The 25,667-nt window shown below is 45.3% G+C and overlaps 1 long non-coding RNA gene across 1 annotated transcript in view; it reads right to left on the minus strand.

Annotated features, from left to right (window-relative positions):
• LOC135050953 (uncharacterized) overlaps nucleotides 1-20,481 on the minus strand; it is a 54,731-nt gene extending 34,250 nt beyond the window's left edge. Inside the window, exon 1 of the long non-coding RNA XR_010241943.1 lies at nucleotides 19,906-20,481. This is a non-coding gene — a long non-coding RNA (uncharacterized LOC135050953). The remainder of the gene's footprint in view (nucleotides 1-19,905) is intronic.
• Nucleotides 20,482-25,667: the final 5,186 nt, after the last annotated feature.

Genomic DNA, 25,667 nt, shown 5'->3' on the forward strand with positions numbered 1-25,667 from the left:
CAGCAGGACCACTACCTCCGCCTTTGTGCACGGAGGAACAGGAGGAGAACTGCCAGAGAACTGCAAAATGACCTCCAGCAAGCCACAAATGTGCATGTGTCTTTTCAAATTATCAGAAACAGACTCCATGAGGGTGGTATGAGGGCCCGACGTCCACAGGTGGGTGTTGTGCTTACACTCCAACACCATGCAGGACGTTTGGCATTTGCCAGAGAACACCAAGATTGGCAAATTCGCCACTGGCGCCCTTTGCTCTTCACAGATAAAAGCAGGTTCTCACTGAGCACATGTGACAGACGTGACAGAGTCTGGAGACGCCAAGGAGAATGTTCTGCTGCCTGCAACATCCTCCAGCATGACCAGTTTGGCAGTGGGTCAGTAATGGTGTGGTGTGGCGTTTCTTTGGGGAGCCGCACAGCCCTCCATGTGCTCACCAGAGGTAGCCTGACTGCCATTAGGTACCGAGATGAGATCCTCAGACCCTTGTGAGACCATATCCTGGTGCGGTTGGCCCTGGGTTCCTCCTAATGCAAGACAATGCTAGACCTCATGTGGCTGGAGTGTGTCAGCAGTTCCTGCAAGATGAAGGCATTGATGCTATTGACTGGCCCGCCCGTTCCCCAAACCTAAATCCAATTGAGCACATCTGGGACATCATGTCTCGCTCCATCCTCCATTGCACCACAGACTGTCCAGGAGTTGGCGGATGCTTTAGTCCAGGTCTGGGAGGAGATCCCTCAGGAGACCATCCGCCACCTCATCAGGAGCATGCCCAGGCATTGTAGGGAGGTCATACAGGCACGTGGAGGCCACACACACTACTGAGCCTCATTTTGACTTGTTTTAAGGACATTACATCAAAGTTGGATCAGTCTGTAGTGTGTTTTTCCACTTTAATTTTGAGTGTGACTCCAAATCCAGACCTCCATGGGTTAATAAATTTGATTTCCATTGATAATTTTTGTGGGATTTAGTTGTTTGAGTGCCGTTTGTACCGATTTTGGAATATTATATATATATATATATATATATCAAAGCTTGTTGCACGGCACTCCCTGAGTCCACAGCTGGGATTGAAGCAAGATGAAATGGCCGGTGCCTTCCAGTGGTGCTGTGTCCAATAATAGATCCGGAATAAAGGCGGCACTCACGGCGTGAAATGAAGAGGCAGACGCAAGTCTGATATCAACGTTTCAATGTTATGAAAACATCCTGACGAAAATGTTTTCATAACATTGAAACGTTGATATCAGACTTGCGTCTGCCTCTTCATTTCACGCCGTGAGTGCCGCCTTTATTCCGGATCTATATATATATATATATATATGTATGTAACCCCTTCTCTCTAAGCTGATAGTTATCTGGGGGTTACCGTTAAGTGAAAATAACTATGAATATCTTGTGCCTCCACCCAAACCAATTTGTAAACCCGGGCTTGTTTGGGTAAGCCCTGCCGTTAGCTAGTGTATGTATGTATGATCAGTATGTTGTGCTATTTATATACACTAGCATACCTTATACCTTTCTCTCCTTTTCCCTCTAGGTTCTTTGGATCCTTCTTTCACTTCGACTCAGTGATGGTAAGTATAACAGGTTTTATTATGTTGCAAATGAATAGCATATGACCAATAACTCTTATGAAACACTCAATAACATGCAGTAGGGTTTTCCCCGCTAATCCCTCTCTATGGGCCTATACAAACAGATTTGCATGCAATACAAAACAAACAAAATAATAATAATACCATATATATGAGTGACCCGGGTACTCAGAGTTATTTAGTGCACTGTTGGGGCCCTGGTAAATTAGTTCACACTCTAACAGTGTTCTGGTTTACCTGGTAGTCTTGGTTTATTTGTATTATCCATCAGTCTTCTGCTCAACTTAACTATCTCCAGTAGTATAGCTGTGATATTTCCTCTGCGGTACACTAGTAAGCAAAACAATCACCTCTTGTAGTCAGCAGACTGATGATGTAAGTGATTACTTTGTCGCTAAGGCCAATTAAGGACACTCTTTCAGGGAGTACTTCACCACTGGGCTTCCAAGGTCATATAGTTCAAATTGTCTTAGTCAAATGACTACTTGGTGGGTCAGGGGTATAGTGGCGTCTATTCGCTAGAAGGGGGTATCAATATAGGTGCGTTGTGTTTCTACCTCACGCGGCTCGGAGAGTGGTTTTGCTAAAGTGGCACACCCCTCGTCCATCCATACAATTTCTGGCAGGGGGGAGGAGATCCTTGTACCCTGAGGGGTTGGTTTCACTGACACTGAGCATTAATGTCCATCATACTCCCTTTCCTATCGACCTGTGAACAGTCGAGAGGGAGTAGTGCTCTCTTTCTACTCTGAGTAGTCAATAACTTATTAACATCTGTATATTTAGGCTGCAGCTCATAAATGACTTAGTCCTCTTCCTCCTGATATGACTTCCAGTAATGCATGTGTGTATACCGCTCAGTCTCCCTGTACTAATGGTATCACATTCAATATGTAAATGTTCAGAGTGCCATATCCAAATACGAGGCAAAACTACTTCTCCACTGCTATCACCGTTAGCAGCCTGTCCCCGTGCATAGAGGGCTATGAATTGGGCTACCAGGTATTAACTATAATCTGGTCCCCTATTGATGTACTTTATCCTTTGATCCTCCCCGCCTCTCTCTTTAGTGTCAGTCAATGTGTATATGTAAGTACTCCCCCGACTCTCTTCCTCCACACTAGTCCTGACTTATCTGACGTGTAGTTCAGGGACACGGGCACTGAGCACAATCACCTCACCGACCTCCTCTGCAGGTGCGTTGCTACGGGTACCTGTCAGATACCTGACCTTACTGTACCGCTGCTGCCGCTGCCATTCTCTTCTCCTTCAATACCACCACCGCCGGTGGTGTCTCCATGTATCCCTCTTTCTCTATCAGCCTGATCTGCTGCTGCTGCTGTGCTCTCTCTCAGCACTGCCGCTCGCACCAACTGTCTTTTTCAGCCGTTACTTCGGGTCCTGTATGTAGTCCGTTTCTGCTGGCTCACGCTCCCTTCCCAGCGCTGAAAAGTCCCATTCCTCGAGACACCCCCGCTCTAGAAAGTTCTCCTGTTCCCTGCGTTGCATATCCATACTTTCTTGTTCAATATATCTATGCATGCATGTACATTATAACAATATCATATAGCACACTATCATTAAAGTTATATACATATTTGTTTTTATAAGTCACACTTGTCTCTATATTTTAATATTGTTTTATTTATCTGGGCTACACTCTCCCCCTGGTGATCTATGCAACTTTGTCAAGCTAGATCACCACACACTAGTATTCTAATATTCCGTTGTCAGCTATATTTCCTTCAAAATACGGCCAAGAGAACACCATACCAAAATGATTAACTCTGGGAATTGTACAAGGGGTTCCTAACTGATCATACGTAAATATCAAAGGAGCCCCTCTTTGTCTTTCTGGTCTGCTGTACTCCCCCTCAGTTGTGCTGTTAGAGTCACCTGCAGTATGATGCCTCCAGTTTCCCGGTACCTCCCTATATTCTTCTACCAGGCCTATTCCCAGGACATTCTCAATTACATCTTCCTCTATTATTTCCAACCCTTCCCCAGGAAAATCGCCATACTCAATATCAATGTGGTCTTTGCGATTCTCTTCTGCCTCCCTGATTGGATCCTTGTAGTAGTAACCCCCCACTTTCTTCTTCTACCTCTGTATCTCCAACTCCATTTAGTTCATCCCTCTTTAGAGACTCTCCTTTTGTGATCCGAACCTCATTCTCCTCTGTAAATGAGTCCAAGCATACTTTCCGCCCAATAGGGAGCAGGTGTTGTCGATGATAAGTTAAAATGGCTCCTGATCCATCTTCCGGTTGTATTTTATATACTGGCAGATTTGGGAGCTTCTCGACCACCACATATGGCTGTTCTTTCCACCTATTGACAATTTTGAATTTCTTTGGTGTCCCTAACCTTCGGAGCAATACTCTGTCTCCCGGTGCTAATACTTGGTCCCTCACTTTCCGATCGTATCGGGTTTTGTTCTTGTTTCCTAGTTTGTTTGCAGTACTCTCGGCTTACTCATATGCTCTCTTCAATTCTTCCCGTAATTTCTTCACATAACTTGTATGAGAAGAATAGGAACTTTCTCCTGAAGACACACCCATGCTTACATCTATCGGGAGTTTAGCTTCCCTCCCAAACATGAGGTAATAAGGTGAATATCCAGTGGCTTCGCTCTGCGTGCAGTTGTACGCGTGTACTAACTGAGTAATATGCCCTTTCCAATGAACCTTACTTAGAGGACTTAAGGTCCCAGCATATTAAGTAACGTCCTATTAAAATGTTCCGGCTGTGGGTCACCCTGGGGATGATAGGGCATGGTTCGTGATTTCGTAATACCACAGCTCTTACATAGTTCCTTGATCAACTTGCTCTCAAAATCTCTGCCCTGGTCTGAGTGCAGCCTATTTGGGAGCCCATAGTGGATAAAGAACTTGTTCCAGAGAGTATTCGCTACAGTGACCGCCTTTTGGTTGGGAGTTATGTACGCCTGAGCATATCAGGTGAAGTGATCTGTCACCACCAGAATATTACATTTGTTTCCCGATTCTACTTCTAGTGTCAAAAAATCCATGCATACAAGATCCATAGGACTCTTGAATGTCACCAATGGGGCTACTCTGAACGGTAATGTTTTCCTCACTACACAGTTCCCACAATTTCGGCAATTTCTGTTCGATCTCCCTGTTCATTCCTGGCCAATAGAATCAATCGGTCACTAGTTTTAGAGTCTTCTCATACCCCAGGTGCCCATGTTTATCATGAAGGGAATGCATGACTTTCAACCGGTGTTTCTTGGGTAGTACCAGTTGGTATCTTTCTCTTCCATTATTCTGCTTAATAAATCGATGTAATATTCCTCGAATGATAACCAAATTCTTCCTTTGCCTATTCAGGAGTCTAACTTCCTCTTCCACCTCAGGCTCAATAGAAGTGCCTCTACACTTTCCAGGCATTACATGTTTAATACTTGAATCCTTGAATTGGTCCTGTCGAATTTGACATTCTTTCAATTTGGGTAAACCTTCCAGATCCATCAAGCTGACCCAACAATACGATAGGGGTATAGCCTCCGGAGAAGCTCCCAGCGCACTTACTTGCATATTCTTCAGAGTGTTATCCACTCGCAGGATATGACACATACCCCGAATCTCTCCGGCAGGTACTTCAATCCACTCATCACTATCCTTCTTTTCCACTACCTGTCCAGGAATCCTGGATAAAGAATCTGCGTCAATGTTATTCACTCCTGGCCGGTACTTTAGAGAGAACTCATACAAGGCCAAAGCTGCCAACCATCGGTGTCCAGTAGCATCTAATTTCGCCGTGGTGTGTATGTAGGTGAGCGGGTTGTTATCAGTGTGAACCTCAAATTTTGCTCCATATAAATAATCATGGAACTTGTCCACAATGCACCACTTCAAGGCTAGAAATTCTAACTTATGTGTAGGATATCGCTTCTCACTATCAGACACTCCTCTACTGGCGAAAGACACTGGTTTTAGTTCATTCTGATGTCTCTGATACAGTACACCTCCAAGCCCTTCTATGGAGGCATCAATGTGTAGGACATAGGGCAAATTAGGGTCCGCATAAGCCAGCACCGGAGCTTTTGTCAATTTCTCCTTTAAGCCTCTAAAAGCTTTCTCACATTCACTCGTCCACCTCTCTCCAAATGGCTCATTAGTCTTATAGACATTCTCTATTATTCTTGTCTTGAGTCTTTTTTTTCCTTTTACAGGTAAGTATCCCTTCGTTAAATCGTTTAGTGGTTTAGCAAGTGCAGAATAGTTTGAGACAAACCTGCGGTAATATCCACAGAATCCCAGAAACGATCTTAGTTCTCAAAGTTTGGTTGGTCGTGGCCAGTTCTCTACCGCTCTAACCTTCTCAGGGTCTGTGGCTACTCCGTCTTTACTCACGATATGCCCCAGATATTTAACGCTCAGTTGACATAAGTGGCATTTATCTAATGATAGTTTTAGACCACCTTCAATCAATCTCTCTAGGACCTTTATGAGGCGACGGTTGTGTTCTTCAAGTGTGGCTCCAAATACGATTATATCATCCAGATACACCAACACTTCTCGGTAATTCATATCACCGATAATTTTCTCCATTGTCCTCTGAAAAGTAGCTGGGGCCCCTTTCACTCCCTGTGGCATTTGGAGAAATTTGTAAAATCCCAGTGGGCATATAAGAGCGGTTTTTATCTCGGTCCTCTGGGCACATTGGTATCTGATAATAACCATTCCTTAGGTCAAGGACTGAGAATACAACACTTCCCTGCAAACAGTCTAGAGCCTCATCTATTCGGGGTACCATATATTGATCGGTCACTGTCCTTTGGTTCAGCGTTCTATAGTCGATACACATCCGAATATTCCCGTTCTTTTCTCTGACGTCCTAAGTGGATGCTGGGGACTCCGTCAGGACCATGGGGAATAGCGGCTCCGCAGGAGACAGGGCACAAAACTAAAGCTTTAGGATCAGGTGGTGTGTACTGGCTCCTCCCCCTATGACCCTCCTCCAAGCCTCAGTTAGGTTTTTGTGCCCGTCCGAGCAGGGTGCAATCTAGGTGGCTCTCTTAAGGAGCTGCTTAGAAAAAGTTTTTAGGTTTTTTTATTTTCAGTGAGTCCTGCTGGCAACAGGCTCACTGCATCGAGGGACTTAGGGGAGAGAAGTTCAACTCACCTGCGTGCAGGATGGATTGGCTTCTTAGGCTACTGGACACCATTAGCTCCAGAGGGAGTCGGAACACAGGTCTCACCCTGGGGTTCGTCCCGGAGCCGCGCCGCCGACCCCCCTTGCAGATGCTGAAGATTGAAGGTCCAGAAACCGGCGGCAGAAGGCTCTTCAGTCTTCTTGAAGGTAGCGCACAGCACTGCAGCTGTGCGCCATTGTTTGTCACACACTTCTCACCAACGGTCACGGAGGGTGCAGGGCGCTGCTGGGGGCGCCCTGGGCAGCAATGTAAATACCTTTTATGGCTAAAAAATACATCACATATAGCCCTTGAGGCTATATGGATGTATTTAACCCCTGCCAGATATTACAAACTACGGGAGAAAAGCCCGCCGGAATAGGGGGCGGGGCTTATTCTCCTCAGCACACAGCGCCATTTTCCTGCTCAGCTCCGCTGTGAGGAAGGCTCCCAGGACTCTCCCCTGCACTGCACTACAGAAACAGGGTAAAACAGAGAGGGGGGGCACTTTTTTGGCGATATTTTATATATTTAAGCTGCTATAAGGGGTTCACTACGGGTGGCCGGCGGTCGGGCTCCCGGCGACCAGCATCCCGGCGCCGGGAGCCCGACCGCCGGCTTACCGACAGCTTGGCGAGCGCAAATGAGCCCCTTGCGGGCTCGCTGCGCTCGCCACACTACGGGCACGGTGGCGCGCTACGCGCGCCACACTATTTTATTCTCCCTCTATGGGGGTCGTGGACCCCCACGAGGGAAAATAAGTGTCGGTAAGCCGGCGGTCGGGCTCCCGGCGCCGGTATACTGAGCGCCGGGAGCCCGACCGCCGGCAAACAGAAGACCACCCGCTATAAGGATACAACACTTATATAAGGTTGTTCCCATATATATTATAGCGCTTGGATGTGTGCTAGCAAACTCTCCCTCTGTCTCCCCAAAGGGCTAGTGGGGTCCTGTCTTCGATAAGAGCATTCCCTGTGTGTCTGCTGTGTGTCGGTACGTGTGTGTCGACATGTATGAGGACGATGTTGGTGTGGAGGCAGAGCAATTGCCGGTAATGGTGATGTCACCCCCCAGGGAGTCGACACCGGAATGGATGGCTTTGTTTATGGAATTACGTGATAATGTCAGCACATTACAAAAATCAGTTGACGACATGAGACGGACGGAAAACCAGTTGGTACCTGCCCAGGCGTCTCAGACACCGTCAGGGGCTGTAAAATGCCCTTTACCTCAGTCGGTCGACACAGACCCAGACACGGACACTGAATCTAGTGTCGACGGTGAAGAAACAAACGTATTTTCAAGTAGAGCCACACGTTATATGATCACGGCAATGAAGGAGGCTTTGCATATCTCTGATACTGCAAGTACCACAAAAAGGGGTATTATGTGGGGGGTGAAAAAACTACCTGTAGTTTTTCCTGAATCAGAGGAATTGAATGATGTATGTGATGAAGCGTGGGTTAACCCAGATAGAAAAGTGCTAATTTCAAAAAAGTTATTGGCATTGTACCCTTTCCCGCCAGAGGTTAGGGCGCGCTGGGAAACACCCCCTAGGGTGGATAAGGCGCTCACACGCTTAACAAAACAAGTGGCGTTACCGTCTCCTGATACGGCCGCCCTCAAGGATCCAGCTGATAGGAGGCTGGAAACTACCCTAAAGAGTATATACACACATTCTGGTGTTATACTGCGACCAGCCATCGCCTCAGCCTGGATGTGCAGTGCTGGGGTGGTCTGGTCGGATTCCCTGACTGAAAATATTGATACCCTGGATAGGGACAGTATTTTATTGACTATAGAGCAATTAAAGGATGCTTTTCTTTATATGCGAGATGCTCAGAGGGATATTTGCACTCTGGCATCGAGAGTAAGTGCGATGTCCATATCTGCCAGAAGAAGTTTATGGACGCGACAGTGGTCAGGTGATGCGGATTCCAAACGACATATGGAAGTATTGCCGTATAAAGGGGAGGAATTATTTGGCGTAGGTCTATCGGATCTGGTGGCCACGGCAACTGCCGGAAAATCCACCTTTTTACCTCAGACCCCCTCCCAACAGAAAAAGACACCGTCTTTTCAGCCGCAGTCCTTTCGGTCCTATAAGAACAAGAGGGCAAAAGGACAGTCATATCTGCCCCGGGGCAGAGGAAGGGGTAAGAGAGGGCAGCAAGCAGCCCCTGCCCAGGAACAGAAGCCCTCCCAGGGTTCTGCAAAGCCCTCAGCATGACGCTGGGGCTGTACAAGCGGACTCAGGAGCGGTGGGGGGTCGACTCAGGAATTTCAGCGCACAGTGGGCTTGCTCACAGGTGGACCCTTGGATCCTGCAGGTAGTATCTCAGGGTTACAGGTTGGAATTCGAGAAGTCTCCCCCTCGCCGGTTCCTAAAGTCTGCTTTGCCAATGTCTCCCTCAGACAGGGCGACGGTATTGGAAGCCATTCACAAGCTGTTTTCTCAGCAGGTGATAGTCAAGGTACCCCTCCTACAACAGGGAAAGGGGTATTACTCCACGCTATTTGTGGTACCGAAGCCGGACGGCTCGGTAAGACCTATTCTAAATCTGAAATCTTTGAACCTGTACATACAAAAATTCAAGTTCAAGATGGAATCACTCAGAGCAGTGATAGCGAATCTGGAAGAAGGGGACTTTATGGTGTCCCTGGACATAAAGGATGCTTACCTGCATGTCCCAATTTGCCCTTCACATCAAGGGTACCTCAGGTTCGTGGTGCAAAACTGTCATTATCAGTTTCAGACGCTGCCGTTTGGATTGTCCACGGCACCTCGGGTCTTTACCAAGGTAATGGCCGAAATGATGATTCTTCTGCGAAGAAGAGGCGTATTAATTATCCTTTACTTGGACGATCTCCTGATAAGGGCAAGGTCCAGAGAACAGCTGGAGGACGGAGTAGCACTAACCCAAGTAGTGCTGCAACAACACGGGTGGATTCTGAATTTTCCAAAATCTCAGTTGACCCCGACAACACGTCTGCTGTTCCTGGGAATGATTCTGGACACGGTTCAGAAAAAGGTGTTTCTTCCGGAGGAGAAAGCCAAGGAGTTATCCGAACTTGTCAGGAACCTCCTTAAACCAGGAAAAGTGTCTGTGCATCAATGCACAAGAGTCCAGGGAAAGATGGTGGCTTCTTACGAAGCAATTCCATTCGGCAGATTCCACGCACGAACTTTTCAGTGGGATCTGCTGGACAAATGGTCCGGATCGCATCTGCAGATGCATCAGCGGATAACCTTATCGCCACGGACAAGGGTGTCTCTTCTGTGGTGGTTGCAGAGTGCTCATCTGTTAGAGGGCCGCAGATTCGGCATACAGGACTGGGTCCTGGTGACCACGGATGCCAGTCTGAGAGGCTGGGGAGCGGTCACACAGGGAAGAAACTTCCAGGGAGTATGGTCAAGCCTGGAGATGTCTCTTCATATAAATATACTGGAGCTAAGAGCAATTTACAATGCTCTAAGCCTGGCAAAACCCCTGCTTCAGGGTCAGCCGGTGTTGATCCAGTCGGACAACATCACGGCAGTCGCCCACGTAAACAGACAGGGCGGCACAAGAAGCAGGAGAGCAATGGCAGAAGCTGCAAGGATTCTTCGCTGGGCGGAAGATCATGTGATAGCACTGTCAGCAGTGTTCATTCCGGGAGTAGACAACTGGGAAGCAGACTTCCTCAGCAGACACGATCTACACCCGGGAGAGTGGGGACTTCATCCAGAAGTCTTCCACATGATTGTGAACCGTTGGGAAAAACCAAAGGTGGATATGATGGCGTCTTGCCTCAACAAAAAACTGGACAGGTATTGCGCCAGGTCAAGAGACCCTCAGGCAATAGCTGTGGACGCTCTGGTAACACCGTGGGTGTACCAGTCAGTGTATGTGTTTCCTCCTCTGCCTCTCATACCCAAAGTACTGAGAATTATACGGCAAAGGGGAGTAAGAACGATACTCGTGGCTCCGGATTGGCCAAGAAGAACTTGGTACCCGGAACTTCAGGAGATGCTCACGGAAAATCCGTGGCCTCTACCTCTAAGACGGGACCTGATTCAGCAGGGACCGTGTCTATTCCAAGACTTACCGCGGCTGCGTTTGACGGCATGGCGGTTGAACGCCGAATTCTAAAGGAAAAAGGCATTCCAGAAGAGGTCATTCCTACACTGGTTAAAGCCAGGAAGGAGGTGACTGCACAACATTATCACCGCATTTGGAGAAAATATGTTGCGTGGTGTGAGGCCAGGAAGGCCCCCACGGAGGAATTTCAACTGGGTCGATTCCTACATTTCCTGCAAACAGGATTGTCTATGGGCCTCAAATTGGGGTCCATTAAGGTTCAAATTTCGGCCCTGTCGATTTTCTTCCAGAAAGAATTGGCTTCAGTTCCTGAAGTCCAGACTTTTGTAAAAGGAGTACTACATATACAGCCCCCGGTTGTGCTCCCAGTGGCTCCGTGGGACCTGAATGTAGTTTTGGATTTTCTCAAATCCCATTGGTTTGAGCCACTCAAATCGGTGGATTTGAAATATCTTACATGGAAAGTAACCATGCTACTGGCCCTGGCTTCAGCCAGGAGAGTATCAGAATTGGCGGCTTTATCGTATAAGAGCCCATATCTGATTTTCCATTCGGACAGGGCAGAACTGCGGACGCGTCCTCAGTTTCTGCCTAAGGTGGTGTCAGCGTTTCACCTGAACCAGCCTATTGTGGTGCCTGCGGCTACTAGCGATTTGGAAGATTCCAAGTTGCTGGACGTTGTCAGGGCATTGAAAATATACATTTCAAGGACGGCTGGAGTCAGAAAATCTGACTCGCTGTTTATACTGTATGCACCCAACAAGCTGGGTGCTCCTGCTTCTAAGCAGACGATTGCTCGTTGGATTTGTAGCACAATTCAACTTGCACATTCTGTGGCAGGCCTGCCACAGCCTAAATCTGTCAAGGCCCATTCCACAAGGAAGGTGGGCTCATCCTGGGCGGCTGCCCGAGGGGTCTCGGCATTACAACTCTGCCGAGCAGCTACGTGGTCGGGGGAGAACACGTTTGTAAAATTCTACAAATTTGATACCCTGGCTAAAGAGGACCTGGAGTTCTCTCATTCGGTGCTGCAGAGTCATCCGCACTCTCCCGCCCATTTGGGAGCTTTGGTATAATCCCCATGGTCCTGACGGAGTCCCCAGCATCCACTTAGGACGTCAGAGAAAATAAGATTTTACTTACCGATAAATCTATTTCTCGTAGTCCGTAGTGGATGCTGGGCGCCCATCCCAAGTGCGGATTGTCTGCAATACTTGTACATAGTTATTGTTACAAAAAAATCGGGTTGTTATTTGTTGTGAGCCGTCTGTTCAGAGGCTCCTACGTTTGTCATACTGTTAACTGGGTTTAGATCACAAGTTATACGGTGTGATTGGTGTGGCTGGTATGAGTCTTACCCGGGATTCAATATCCTTCCTTATTGTGTACGCTCGTCAGGGCACAGTATCCTAACTGAGGCTTGGAGGAGGGTCATAGGGGGAGGAGCCAGTACACACCACCTGATCCTAAAGCTTTAGTTTTGTGCCCTGTCTCCTGTGGAGCCGCTATTCCCCATGGTCCTGACGGAGTCCCCAGCATCCACTACGGACTACGAGAAATAGATTTATCGGTAAGTAAAATCTTATTTTTCCTAGCGATGACTATGGGGGAAGCATATGGGCTCTTAGATTCAATTATCACCTGGTTTTAAAATAACCCCTTCAAGTGTCTTCTCACATCCTCAAAGTCAGCTGGCGCTATTCGTCGTGACCTCTCACGAAAAGGAGTGTCATCCGTTAACTTTATATGGTGTTCCACCCCTTTAGCCATTCCTAGATTCCACTCTCCAGTGGAGAAAGCTTGCCTTCGACAATCCAGTTCCTTGACCAAGCCATTCCTCTCTTCAGCTGTAAGCTCACTTCCAACAAAGCATACATCGAATTCACCAGTACTCTCCATTGGCTTTTCCTCTGGATTTACACTGTAAGAATAGGAAGGCAGATCAGCACATTCACTGTCCTGTTTTAGCCATTCTACTAGAATAGGGTATATTCTAGTGTTAGTCCCAATAATTACATGGGGTTCGGTTCTTCCTGGGGGGACTTCCGGGCAAACCAGTGCAATCAGGGGCACACATGAACTCTCACTCTCTTCTCTTTCCCTTTGTTGAAGTTCCATTGTTATTTCCACATACCCCAAGTATGGATATTTTTCCACACTAAGGCCCCATATAACCAATCCTGACAATGGTTGGATTGGGACATCAGGGATATTGTTTCGGTACCAGTTCTCAAATATTATAGAGACTTGGGAACCACTATCAATTAGGATCGTACAGTGATGCCCATTTATCCTAGCCGCCATAATTGGAGCATTTCCCATTAGTCCTTCGAGTAGGTCCCCGTTCCACCACGTGTTCCCCATTGCACAGCATCCGACTTCTTGGAGGCCTGTGTGGTCCGCAGGTCTCCCTCGCACATTTTCCTGGCTGGTATCTTCTCTATTAGCATTGGTGTTGGTTGTCCGGGATACATTGCAGTTGAGGTTGCACTCGAAAGCTCTATGGCCTATCCTCCCACACTTAAAACATTTATTTCTCCTTCCTGTATCCCTAATACCCACGTCGGAAGCAGCATTCTGTGAAGAGGCGTTGGTACTCTGGGTGGTTATAAACTGGTCTATTTTTTTTATTCTGTTCTTCTATCAGTTTTAGGATTTTATCTTCCAATAAATTAGTCTCAGTTGTGCATTGCACTACCTTAACCTTTTTGATGGTCTGCTCCCTCATCTCTATGAGTGCCTCCTCCTGCTTTACTTCTTTCAATAACTCATTAAAAGTTGGTGGGGGTTCTTTTGCCCCAGAACATCTCAGTTTTTGTGCCACCGAATCTGTTGTCAATGCTCCTCGTAAAAGTTGTTTCTTACGACTCTTGTCTACTTCTTCCTTACTTATTCCTCCTTTATCAACAATTGTATATAGCAATTTATCTACTCTTATTACATACGAGCTCAGTTTCTCTCCAGATTCTTGGAAAGTGTGGTATAGCCTTGACTTAAGGTCTACCACATCTTCCAGGGTGCCATAAGTATAATCTAAGGCATCTAAATTGGTCTCCAGGGTAGCATTTGGATTACTCCGTCTAGCCGCCTGGACTATCCCCATGGCCGGCCCTCTTAAGCTCTCTACAACTCGTTGACGTTTTATTTGATCAGGACACTGCCACTCCTCAGCCTGTTGCACAGCAGCCTCCTTCCAGTCTTCATAAGTTTCTTCTCCTGTAGGTACAGGCACAATGCCCGAGAAGATCCTTAGCCTCCGATAGCTTTCTTCGTAGTGCCATCACTCTAACTGTGATACTACCCTATCCACTATTGTCTCAAATTGTCCTCCGGTCATATTAGTGTCCCCATTTCCCTGGCCCGAGCCTACTGGGACTCCTAAAACACGAGTATCCATTACTCCCTCCTCTTTCCTGACCGGCCATACAATACTCCATTTCTTTCCTGTTTCCTCATCAGCCATCATCATTGGTGGGATTTAACTGGTATCTGGTTCCTTCTCCATTTCTATAAATACAGCCACCATTCCTCCAAAATCTCCCCTCAGTTTGTCCACTATCTTTGGTCTAGTGACTCCATATAGAGTGCTGATCCGGCTCAGTACCTCTTCTTCTGAATAACCTTCAAAGTCCCCCCATACTCCCATACATCTCCTAGGACTGGTCTCTTTTTTCTGACACCATGGCCAATATTTACTAAAAATCCGAGTTTGGCCGATTTGTGTTTTTTTTTTCTAAGTCCCAATCCAGCAATTTACTAAGCAGAAAACTCGGCAGTGTCTGGTCTATTCGTAATGGTTTGATTGGCAAAGTTATGAAATACGAATGAATAGACCATCGGTCAAACGCGGCTGTTATTTCATACAATACGGGCATTAACTATTCATTCGTATTTGGGTGTTAGTCTCTGAGTGCTCAAGTGCGGGTCTATTTTTTTTTCGATTCGTTAAAAAAAGCAGCAAAAAAATAGACCTGCATTTTCCAGTCGAGTTTGGATAACCATGCACGGATCAGTGAGATCTGTGCATGGTTATCTATGGTAAAGGGTCTGTTTAGTGTAAAAACAGAAAAAAAAATTGCGTGGGGTCCCCCCTCCTAAGCACAACCAGCCTCGGGCTCTTTGAGCCGGTCCTGGTTGAAAAAATATGGGGGGGAAAATGACAGGGGTTCCCCATATTTAATCAACCAGCACCGGGCTCTGCGCCTGGTCCTGGTTCCAAAAATATGGGGGACAAAAAGTGTAGGGGTCCCCCGTATTTTTTAAACCAGCACCGGTCTCCACTAGTCAGAGAGATAATGCCACAGCCGGGGGACACTTTTATATAGGTCCCTGCGGCCCTGGCATTAAATCACTAACTAATCACCCCTGGCCGGGGTACCCTGGAGGAGTGGGGACCCCTTAAATCAAGTGGTCCCCCCCTCCAGCCACCCAAGGGCCAGGGGTGAAGCCCGAGGCTGTCCCCCCCATCCATGGGCTGCGGATGGGGGGCTGATAGCCAAGTGTAAAATAAAAGAATATTGTTTTTGCACAAGAACTACAAGTCCCTGCAAGCCTCCCCCGCAAGCTGGTACTTGGAGAACCACAAGTACCAGCATGCGGGGGTTAAACGGGCCCGCTGGTACCTATAGTTCTTCTGGAAAAAAAAATACCCAAATAAAAACAGGACACACACACCTTGAAAGTACAACTTTATTACATACATTCCGACACACACATACTTACCTATGTTCAGATGCCGACTCGGCCCACGTCTCGACGTCGATTCCAGGGTACCTGAAAATAAAATTATACTCACCTAAATCCAGTGTGTCATGTCCTTTTTTAATAATCCACGTACTTGGCAAAACAAAAAACGGAAACCCGACCACGTATGTATGTAATAAAGTTGTACTTTCAAGGTGTGTGTGTCCTGTTTTTATTTGGGTATTTTTTTTGTAGAAGAACTATAGGTACCAGCGGGCCCGTTTAACCCCCGCATGCTGGTACTTGTGGTTCTCCAAGTACCAGCTTGCGGGGGAGGCTTGCAGGGACTTGTAGTTCTTGTGCAAAAAACAATATTATTTTATTTTACACTTGGCTATCAGCCCCCCATCCGCAGCCCATGGATGGGGGGGGACAACCTTGGGCTTCACCCCTGGCCCTTGGGTGGCTGGAGGGGGGACCCCTTGATTTAAGGGGTCCCCACTCCTCCAGGGTACCCCGGCCAGGGGTGACTAGTTAGTGATTTAATGCCAGGGCCGCAGGGACCTATATAAAAGTGTCCCCCGGCTTTGGCATTATCTCTCTGACTAGTGGAGCCCGGTGCTGGTTCAAAAAATATGGGGGACCCCTACGCTTTTTGTCCCCCGTATTTTTTGCACCAGGACCAGGTGCAGAGCCCGGTGCTGGTTGATCAAATATGGGGGAACCCCTGTCAATTTTTTCCCCATATTTTTTCAACCAGGACCGGCTCAAAGAGCCCGCGGCTGGTTATGCTTAGGAGGAGGGACCCCACGCAATTTTTTTCAGATTTTTAAACACTTTAAAAACCTTTTTAAGGTACACAATGAAGCCCTGCACGGATCTCACAGATCCGGCCGGGATTCCTTGTGTTTTGTCAGGCAGTGTTTTACTCATCACTCCCGTAAAACACAGCCTGATATTACGAATCACATTGACATCGGAAAATACGAATTGTGAAAAGTCGGCAGCTTAGTGAATGACCGTATCAGGATTCAAAAAGTTGCAGCAAAATGCACCCGATACCATTCGAGTTCAAACACCCTTCAAAATGGCCAAAACACGAATCTTTGTAAATGTACCCCCATGTATAAGTGCTATCTCCAGTCAACGTTTCCATGGTACTTAATAGTTACAGAAGTGATGCTTGATCAACTTTCTGGGTTCTACCAGCGCTGCTCTACCCATCTCAGCAGTGCCTCCACTTTGTAAGCCCTTCTCTCTAAGCTGATAGTTATCTGGGGGTTACCGTTAAGTGAAAATAACTATGAATATCTTGTGCCTCCACCCAAACCAATTTGTAAACCCGGGCTTGTTTGGGTAAGCCCTGCCGTTAGCTAGTGTATGTATGTATGATCAGTATGTTGTGCTATTTATATACACTAGCATACCTTATACCTTTCTCTCCTTTTCCCTCTAGGTTCTTTGGATCCTTCTTTCACTTCGACTCAGTGATGGTAAGTATAACAGGTTTTATTATGTTGCAAATGAATAGCATATGACCAATAACTCTTATGAAACACTCAATAACATGCAGTAGGGTTTTCCCCGCTAATCCCTCTCTATGGGCCTATACAAACAGATTTGCATGCAATACAAAACAAACAAAATAATAATAATACCATATATATGAGTGACCCGGGTACTCAGAGTTATTTAGTGCACTGTTGGGGCCCTGGTAAATTAGTTCACACTCTAACAGTGTTCTGGTTTACCTGGTAGTCTTGGTTTATTTGTATTATCCATCAGTCTTCTGCTCAACTTAACTATCTCCAGTAGTATAGCTGTGATATTTCCTCTGCGGTACACTAGTAAGCAAAACAATCACCTCTTGTAGTCAGCAGACTGATGATGTAAGTGATTACTTTGTCGCTAAGGCCAATTAAGGACACTCTTTCAGGGAGTACTTCACCACTGGGCTTCCAAGGTCATATAGTTCAAATTGTCTTAGTCAAATGACTACTTGGTGGGTCAGGGGTATAGTGGCGTCTATTCGCTAGAAGGGGGTATCAATATAGGTGCGTTGTGTTTCTACCTCACGCGGCTCGGAGAGTGGTTTTGCTAAAGTGGCACACCCCTCGTCCATCCATACAATTTCTGGCAGGGGGGAGGAGATCCTTGTACCCTGAGGGGTTGGTTTCACTGACACTGAGCATTAATGTCCATCATACTCCCTTTCCTATCGACCTGTGAACAGTCGAGAGGGAGTAGTGCTCTCTTTCTACTCTGAGTAGTCAATAACTTATTAACATCTGTATATTTAGGCTGCAGCTCATAAATGACTTAGTCCTCTTCCTCCTGATATGACTTCCAGTAATGCATGTGTGTATACCGCTCAGTCTCCCTGTACTAATGGTATCACATTCAATATGTAAATGTTCAGAGTGCCATATCCAAATACGAGGCAAAACTACTTCTCCACTGCTATCACCGTTAGCAGCCTGTCCCCGTGCATAGAGGGCTATGAATTGGGCTACCAGGTATTAACTATAATCTGGTCCCCTATTGATGTACTTTATCCTTTGATCCTCCCCGCCTCTCTCTTTAGTGTCAGTCAATGTGTATATGTAAGTACTCCCCCGACTCTCTTCCTCCACACTAGTCCTGACTTATCCGACGTGTAGTTCAGGGACACGGGCACTGAGCACAATCACCTCACCGACCTCCTCTGCAGGTGCGTTGCTACGGGTACCTGTCAGATACCTAACCTCACTGTACCGCTGCTGCCGCTGCCGTTCTCTTCTCCTTCAATACCACCACCGCCGGTGGTGTCTCCACGTATCCCTCTTTCTCTATCCGCCTGATCTGCTGCTGTGCTCTCTCTCAGCACTGCCGCTCGCACCAACTGTCTTTTTCAGCCGTTACTTCGGGTCCCGTATGTAGTCCATTTCTGCTGGCTCACGCTCCCTTCCCAGCGCTGAAAAGTCCCATTCCTCGAGACACCCCCACTCTAGAAAGTTCTCCTGTTCACTGCGTTGCATATCCATACTTTCTTGTTCAATATTTCTATGCATGCATGTACATTATAACAATATCATATAGCACACTATCATTAAAGTTATATACATGTTTGTATTTATAAGTGTAACCCTTATTTTAGTGCCTCCACCCAAACTTTAGGTAGGTAGTAACCTACTTTATAGGATCAGTTTGGGAAACCTTATGTGTAGTGTTTATTGTTTTACAGGTGCTGATATCTCCTACCTTCGTTATCCGGTTCCAAGGCTCTCCTCTTAATATCCAGGTAAGTTCATTCCCAATAAGTCAACATACTTGTAAACAATAATCTTTACTGCATATTCATATATGTTAAATCATACAAGTTAAAGACTTTGTTTAAGAACCATGTACCTTGCTACTATATATATATATCAACTACAGACTATGATATACTTATTAACGATATCCTCACGGAAAGTATATATATAACTATCTAATTACCTTGTATTATCACCCTATACTTTACTCATATTCTGATATAATGCTTCCATATCTATTGTTACAATTACGTTATATTATCTACTTATAAACTCTCAAATTACACTTTGCAATGTACATATATTAATATAAAGCAATACAATATATCATGTACAATTAGCCATCACAGTCTGTTCTTCAATTAGAGTCTATATATATATGCATATATATGTATATTGAATTCAATCCTCCAGGAAGCTGGCTTGTAAAATAGGATGTAAATAAATATATATATATATATATATATATATATATATTCTGAGTAATTTGGTAAACGATTGACTAAGTTACTGTCTCCTGAAAGGTACTTGAAATCCTGGTTGTAAAATGAAAACAACCTGTATGGTTATTAAGTATTTATGGTTAATTGTATCCAAGTAGTTTCCCGGGATAGTAATGTTACTGTTGTGTATCCACTGAAAATAAACAATCTGTTGCTAGGTGAGTGCTGACTGAGGTTATGACAGAGATATCCTCCAGATGTCACTATAAGCCCTTGTTCCTTCACTAACTTAGAATAATCTTTTAATCTTCATGGGAGGAATTGGTTATTGTAAGGATTGCAGAGTCTATCTGACGTTAATATTATATTCCTCTTCTGGTCATTTTTTAAATAATATTTAACTTTCAAAGGTGACCAATGAACATGGAGTATGCCTGTACTGTAGACAATGTGCCTCCTCTTAGCGATATTAATTGCTCAGCCTCTGGCAAAGTCACTACTGTTCCTAGTGGAAATTATAATAATAGACTTTCCTTACTGTTATGATATCCTGTTCTGTTATAGGAGATTTAAATATGACTCTAGAAATATATGTCTCCCTGTTGGATGTAGGTGCAATGTTAGGTGCATTATTACACAGACCTCAGACGTTTTCACTATTGACTCCTGTCAATAGCTGGAAGCCTTGAAGTTTAGCCACTCCCCTTTCTCACTCTCATTGGTGGGCAGTGAGGCTGCAATTATCCCTCTTGAGCTCACCGATAGGCAGGCACTCAGCAGGGCTGGGATGACCTTATAAGCGCTGGTCGGACCTGACAGCTGATGTCCCCCTGTACGTGCCGGCTCTTTGTATTGATGCTGCTGCTGAATACTGCTCTGCCTCTCCGGATGTTGCCGCCTCTCCTGACCTCTCCAGCGCTCCCCCGGCCTGTCACTCTGGGTGCCGCTCCTCCAATACGGATGTCGCCGCCTCTCAGTATTGCTCCAGCGCTCCCCCGGCCTGTCACTCTGGATGCCGCTCCGCCTTGCAGGATGTCGGCGCCCTCCATAAGTCTCCGCCTCCCGATCTCCACCTTCTCGAGTGACTCGCCGGCGCTTACAGGGGACAGCGCTCTTCAGTGCACTACCACCAGTAGTTGCGGCACCCTCTCTTCCAGCGCCCGCTGACCATTACAGCTCAATTCAGTGGCGCAGGAGAGGAGAAACCGCTCCCATGGCTGTGCACCCGATCCAAAAAAACCCTCTTTAGGCAGCTGGCTCTTCTATTTATACTCCTGCCATCAGGGTCGCGTGGAGGTGTTCTTCCCGCCGAGGTCTCGTGAGCCACCTGTATAGACATGTGCCCAAGGTTATTTCAGGCACTACATCCTCCAATCAGGTAACCTCCCTATTTCAATCCAGTGCCTGAGCAAAGGTTACCTCACCAACAGTGTCCTCCTGTAGTATTACACTACATCCTTCCCCTATATCACCAGGGGTACTCCATTCAGTCCATGGCATATAAGTTAGTATAATGTATATAATAGCCTCTCTCTATATATATAAGTATATATATACCTTTGACCCTGAATATACAGTCATTTATAACAGTATGTACATATATATATTCATATATTTGGCATTCTTTATATGAGAATATCATTACATTTCTCCCCCTGGAAATCAGATTAACCTTCAATATTATAATGCACAATCTGATCACCACTTTTGAATTAATACATTTTATGTTCTTATAAAGTAGACTACCTTATTTCAGATACTTTCATCAACGACATTAGTAAACCCAAAGTATGGCCATGAATAAATGATACAAGGATGAACTGTTCTTTCCACAATATTAGGACATCCTAACTGATCGTAAGTTAACATTTTAGGGGGCCTACGTACCCTCTGAGGTAGAGGGGGTGTTGAATAGTCACCTAGTGGATCCTTAGTATAGTCAACATAAGGGCCATTGCCTATTGATGACTCCTCGTTTAGATAACCCATCTCTCCTTCACCTGTTGGCAAACTAAAGTCTTGAACTGTTAGGTTAGTAGTCTGATTTTGAGGGGATGGAGTCATTTTTTCAGTCCTATTTTCATAGAAGTACCCGAATTCGGAATTCAGGGCTTCAGTCTCTGAATTATCAGATGGTAGTTCCATAGAGGATGTATGTGTTTTATTATCTGGAATTGAAGCAATTTCTAGATTAGTCTCTGAATCTTCATTGGGAAGAAACACCAAATCATGTTTAATGGGCAATAGGTGCTGTCGGTGATAGGTGAGTACAGGTCCATCCGTATGTTCTGGAACAATCTGATATACTGGTATTCCAGGCAATTTCTTTACCACTCGATAAGTTGTCTCCTTCCATCGATTAGCAATCTTCTGCCTTCTAGGGAAACCCAATCTTCTAAGAAGAACACGGCCACCGGGTGATAGAACTTGTTCTGTTACTCTCTTATCATAGGCCAATTTATTCTTATCATTCTGTCGTTGAGCTGCTTTGTTAGCCAGATCATAGGCTTCATTAAGTTCTTTTCTCAAATTATTCACATACTTAGAGTGAGACGGAGCTTTAACAGAGGTAGGGGAGGTGCCAAGGCTAATATCTATAGGTAATCGTGCTTCTCTTCCGAACATCAACAAATATGGGGAGTACCCAGTGGCCTCGTTCCTTGTACAATTGTAAGCGTGTACCAGTTGACAGATGTACTTCTTCCATTGGACTTTCTGCTGATGATCTAATGTTCCAAGCATATTCAAAAGGGTTCGGTTAAACCGCTCTGGCTGTGGATCTCCTTGTGGATGATAGGGTGTCGTATGGGATTTTTTTATTCCACAGGACATACACAATTCCTTAATGAGTCGGCTTTCAAAGTCGGGACACTGATCAGTGTGAATACATGAAGGTAATCCGTAATGCACAAAAAACCTTTCCCAGAGGGTTTTTGCCACCGTTAGTGATTTCTGATCTGGTGTCACAAACGCCTGGGCATACCTTGTAAAATGGTCGGTAATGACAAGGATGTTACTATCTTGCCCGTTAGGACCTTCTAAGGAAAGGAAATCTATACATATAAGTTCCATAGGTCCAGAACTTTGTAAATGAACCAAGGGTGCGGCATGCTGTGGTAGAGTTTTCCTTAGAATACAGTTTTTGCAGTTATGACAGTACTTTTCAATGTCTTGATTCATATAGGACCCGTTCAGCTATTAAATGTTGGGTCTTATCATAGCCTAGATGCCCATGATTGTCATGAAGGGCTTTTAATATCATGGGGACATAAGTGGCAGGCAACACTAATTGTATTTTAATTTTACCAGTAGTAGTCCATGTTCTTCTGTATAAAATCCTTTGCTTAAAGAATAATCTGGTTCATTGTCTAAGCAGTACTTGAGCTCTTTTGGACATATTAGGATGGCTTATCCGAGTTGATCTCATCTTGAGATATCGTATGACGACCCTTAAATCAGTGTCACTGTATTGAGCTTGTTTTATTTGATCTTGTGATAACGACAGTTCACCCATTTCAGTTTTGGATATCCAACAGTACATTAGCGGAAGAGCGGCTCACGATGCTCCTAATGCACTAATAGCTTCTGGAGTAGAGTTCTGTAATATAGAAATCTGATGACAAAGACCTTGAAGAGCAGGGGCAGGTAACTCTATCCATTCATCATTTGTGCTATCAGTTGGAAGATGTGGTAATCGAGATAAAGCATCTGCATCAGTATTTTGAAGTCCAGGTTTGTATTTTAGACTGAAATTATAATTTGACAGTGCTGCTAACCATCGATGTCCAGTTGCGTCTAACTTGGCAGTTGAGTTGATGTATATCAGCGGATTATTATCAGTATGCACAGTAAACTTTACTCCATATAGATAGTCGTGGAACTTTTCCACCACCACCCACTTTAGTGCCAAGAACTCCAATTTATGTACTGCATAGTTCTTCTCGCTGCTGGACAATCCTCTACTAACATAAGCTACTGGCCTTAACTGTTGATTTTGTTGTTGGTACAACACTCCCCCAAGTCCTTCGATGGAAGCATTAATGTGTAGTTCATATGGTAATTTAGGATTGGCGTAGGCTAAAATAGGAGAATGAGTCAGGAGGTACTTGAGTCGCTGAAAAGCATCTTCACACTGGTCCGTCCACCTATCGCCAAACTCTTCTTGAGGTTTAAAATACTTTCCATTTGAATGGCGACCTCGACCAGCAGGTGGATATCCTTTGGTCAGTTCCGTCAATGGGCGTGCGACTTTTGAATATAGTGGTACAAACCGGCGGTAGTATCCACTGAACCCCAGAAATGAGCGTAGATCTTTTAGATTCAAGGGTCTAGGCCAATCTTGTACTGCCGCTATCTTATCCGGATCAGTTGCTATTCCTTCCCTGCTGACAATATGACCCAGATATCGGACAGTTGTTTGACACAAACGGCATTTGTCGATAGACAGCTTCAGACCTCTCCTCTGTAATCGATCTAATACTTTTAATAATCGGTTATTATGCTCCTCCAATGTCCGGCCGAATACGATGACATCATCAAGGTAAACAAGAACTTCACGGTAACACATGTCTCCAATGATTTTTTCCATGGTCCTCTGAAATGTTGCAGGAGCCCCCTTGATTCCTTGTGGCATTTTAAGGAATTCAAAGAAGCCAATGGGACATAGAGACGCTGTTTTAGCACGGTCATCAGGATGCATAGGAATTTCGTAATAACCACAGCGCATGTCAAGAACCGAGAACCATCTACTCCCTTGAAGACAGTCCAAAGCTTCCTCCACCTTAGGTACTGTGTACTGATCCTCAATGGTACGATTATTTAGAGTACGATAGTCAATACACAATCGAATGTCACCGTTTTTCTTCCGCACTACCACAATTGGAGAAGCGTAAGGACTTTCCGATTCAGCAATCACATGATTTTCCAGAAGATGTTTCAAATGTTGTCTCACGTCCTCAAAATCGGCGGGAGCTAACCTCCTAGAACGCTCTCGGAAAGGTGTATCATCCCGTAATCTAATTCGATGTTCTACCTCAGTGACAGTACCTAAGTCCCACTCTCCAAAGGAGAAAACAGATTCCCTTAGTAGCATTTCAGCAATCAATTTATCCCTGTCCTTGGCAGACAGATCACTTCCTCTGAAACATTCTTCAATCTTGCTGGCAGCATCGACTGAACTTGTTATAGTATAGATGTTATTTTCAAGCATATCACTAGTACAGGATACACCATTGTCAGTCCTCGGAGTAAATTGTTTCATAGTATCCTGCTGTATACACCACCTAGCCAGAGTCTTAAAGAGATGGGAATTTGTCCCCACTATAATTGATACCACTCCCTGGTCTGATGGAGAGTCAGGGCACACTAACACCAAAAAAGGAAGGGGAGCTTGGTACCTTGTGTCGTCATCTGTGAATTCAATTTGAGTGGTCACATACCCTAGATAAGGATATTTTTGGTCGCTCAGACCCCATATCACCAGTTCATCAAAGGGCATTAGTTGTACATCAGAAAGATATTGTCTGTACCAACTTTCAAATATAATCGACACCTGTGACCCACTGTCCAATAAGACTTGACATGCTTTTCCATTTATCAAGGCCGGTACCATTGGCGCTTGTCCAATTATTCCACTGGGAACTAGGTTGGACCACTGAGTACTCCCCATTGCGCATACGTTTATAATCTGGGAGTCGATGCGGGGTTCATCGACGTCCCTTGCACATTTTCCGTCCGAGATGCTGACCGTGACTCAGTACTGTTCGCAATTACTCGGGTACTTTCATTCTGTATACATTCAAAAGAACGGTGTCCTAATTGCCCACATCGGTAACAAGTGAGGTTACTCCTATTATCTTGTCTTCGACTGAAGCCTCTCCCTCTGCCCAAAGGAGGTATCCTGGAATTTGAAGATGATGTATTCTGTAAAGAAATTAACTGATCTAATTTCTTATTTTGTTCCTCTAAAACTTTTAGCAATTGTTCATTTACGGAAGAAACTTCGGGGGTAGGAACAATAACGTTGACTCGTTTTAGACTTTTTTCTCGGTTTTCAATCTGCACTTCTTCCAATTTAACCTCTCTTATCAATTCTCCTAGAGTAGGAGGAGGATCCCTGGGCATACTACACCGTAATCTTTGAGCTACAGGATTGGTAGTCAGAGCTCCTCTCAAGATATACTTTAGTCGCATTGCATCAATCTCTGGGGGATTAATCCCTCCTTTATCTAACAGTTTGTAAAGAATTTTGTCTAAGCGATATATATAACTGGTGAGGGTTTCGTTAGGTTCTTGGTAGGTCTGATTTAATCGAGACAGCAGGTCTCCTACATCTTCTAACGTACCAAAAGAATAGTCCAAAGCCTCAAAATAGTCTTTTAGGGTAGCATGGGAATTACTTCTCC

The sequence above is a fragment of the Pseudophryne corroboree genome, chromosome 2 (genome assembly GCF_028390025.1).
Source record: "Pseudophryne corroboree isolate aPseCor3 chromosome 2, aPseCor3.hap2, whole genome shotgun sequence".
In the NCBI taxonomy this organism is placed as follows: Eukaryota; Metazoa; Chordata; class Amphibia; order Anura; family Myobatrachidae; genus Pseudophryne; species Pseudophryne corroboree.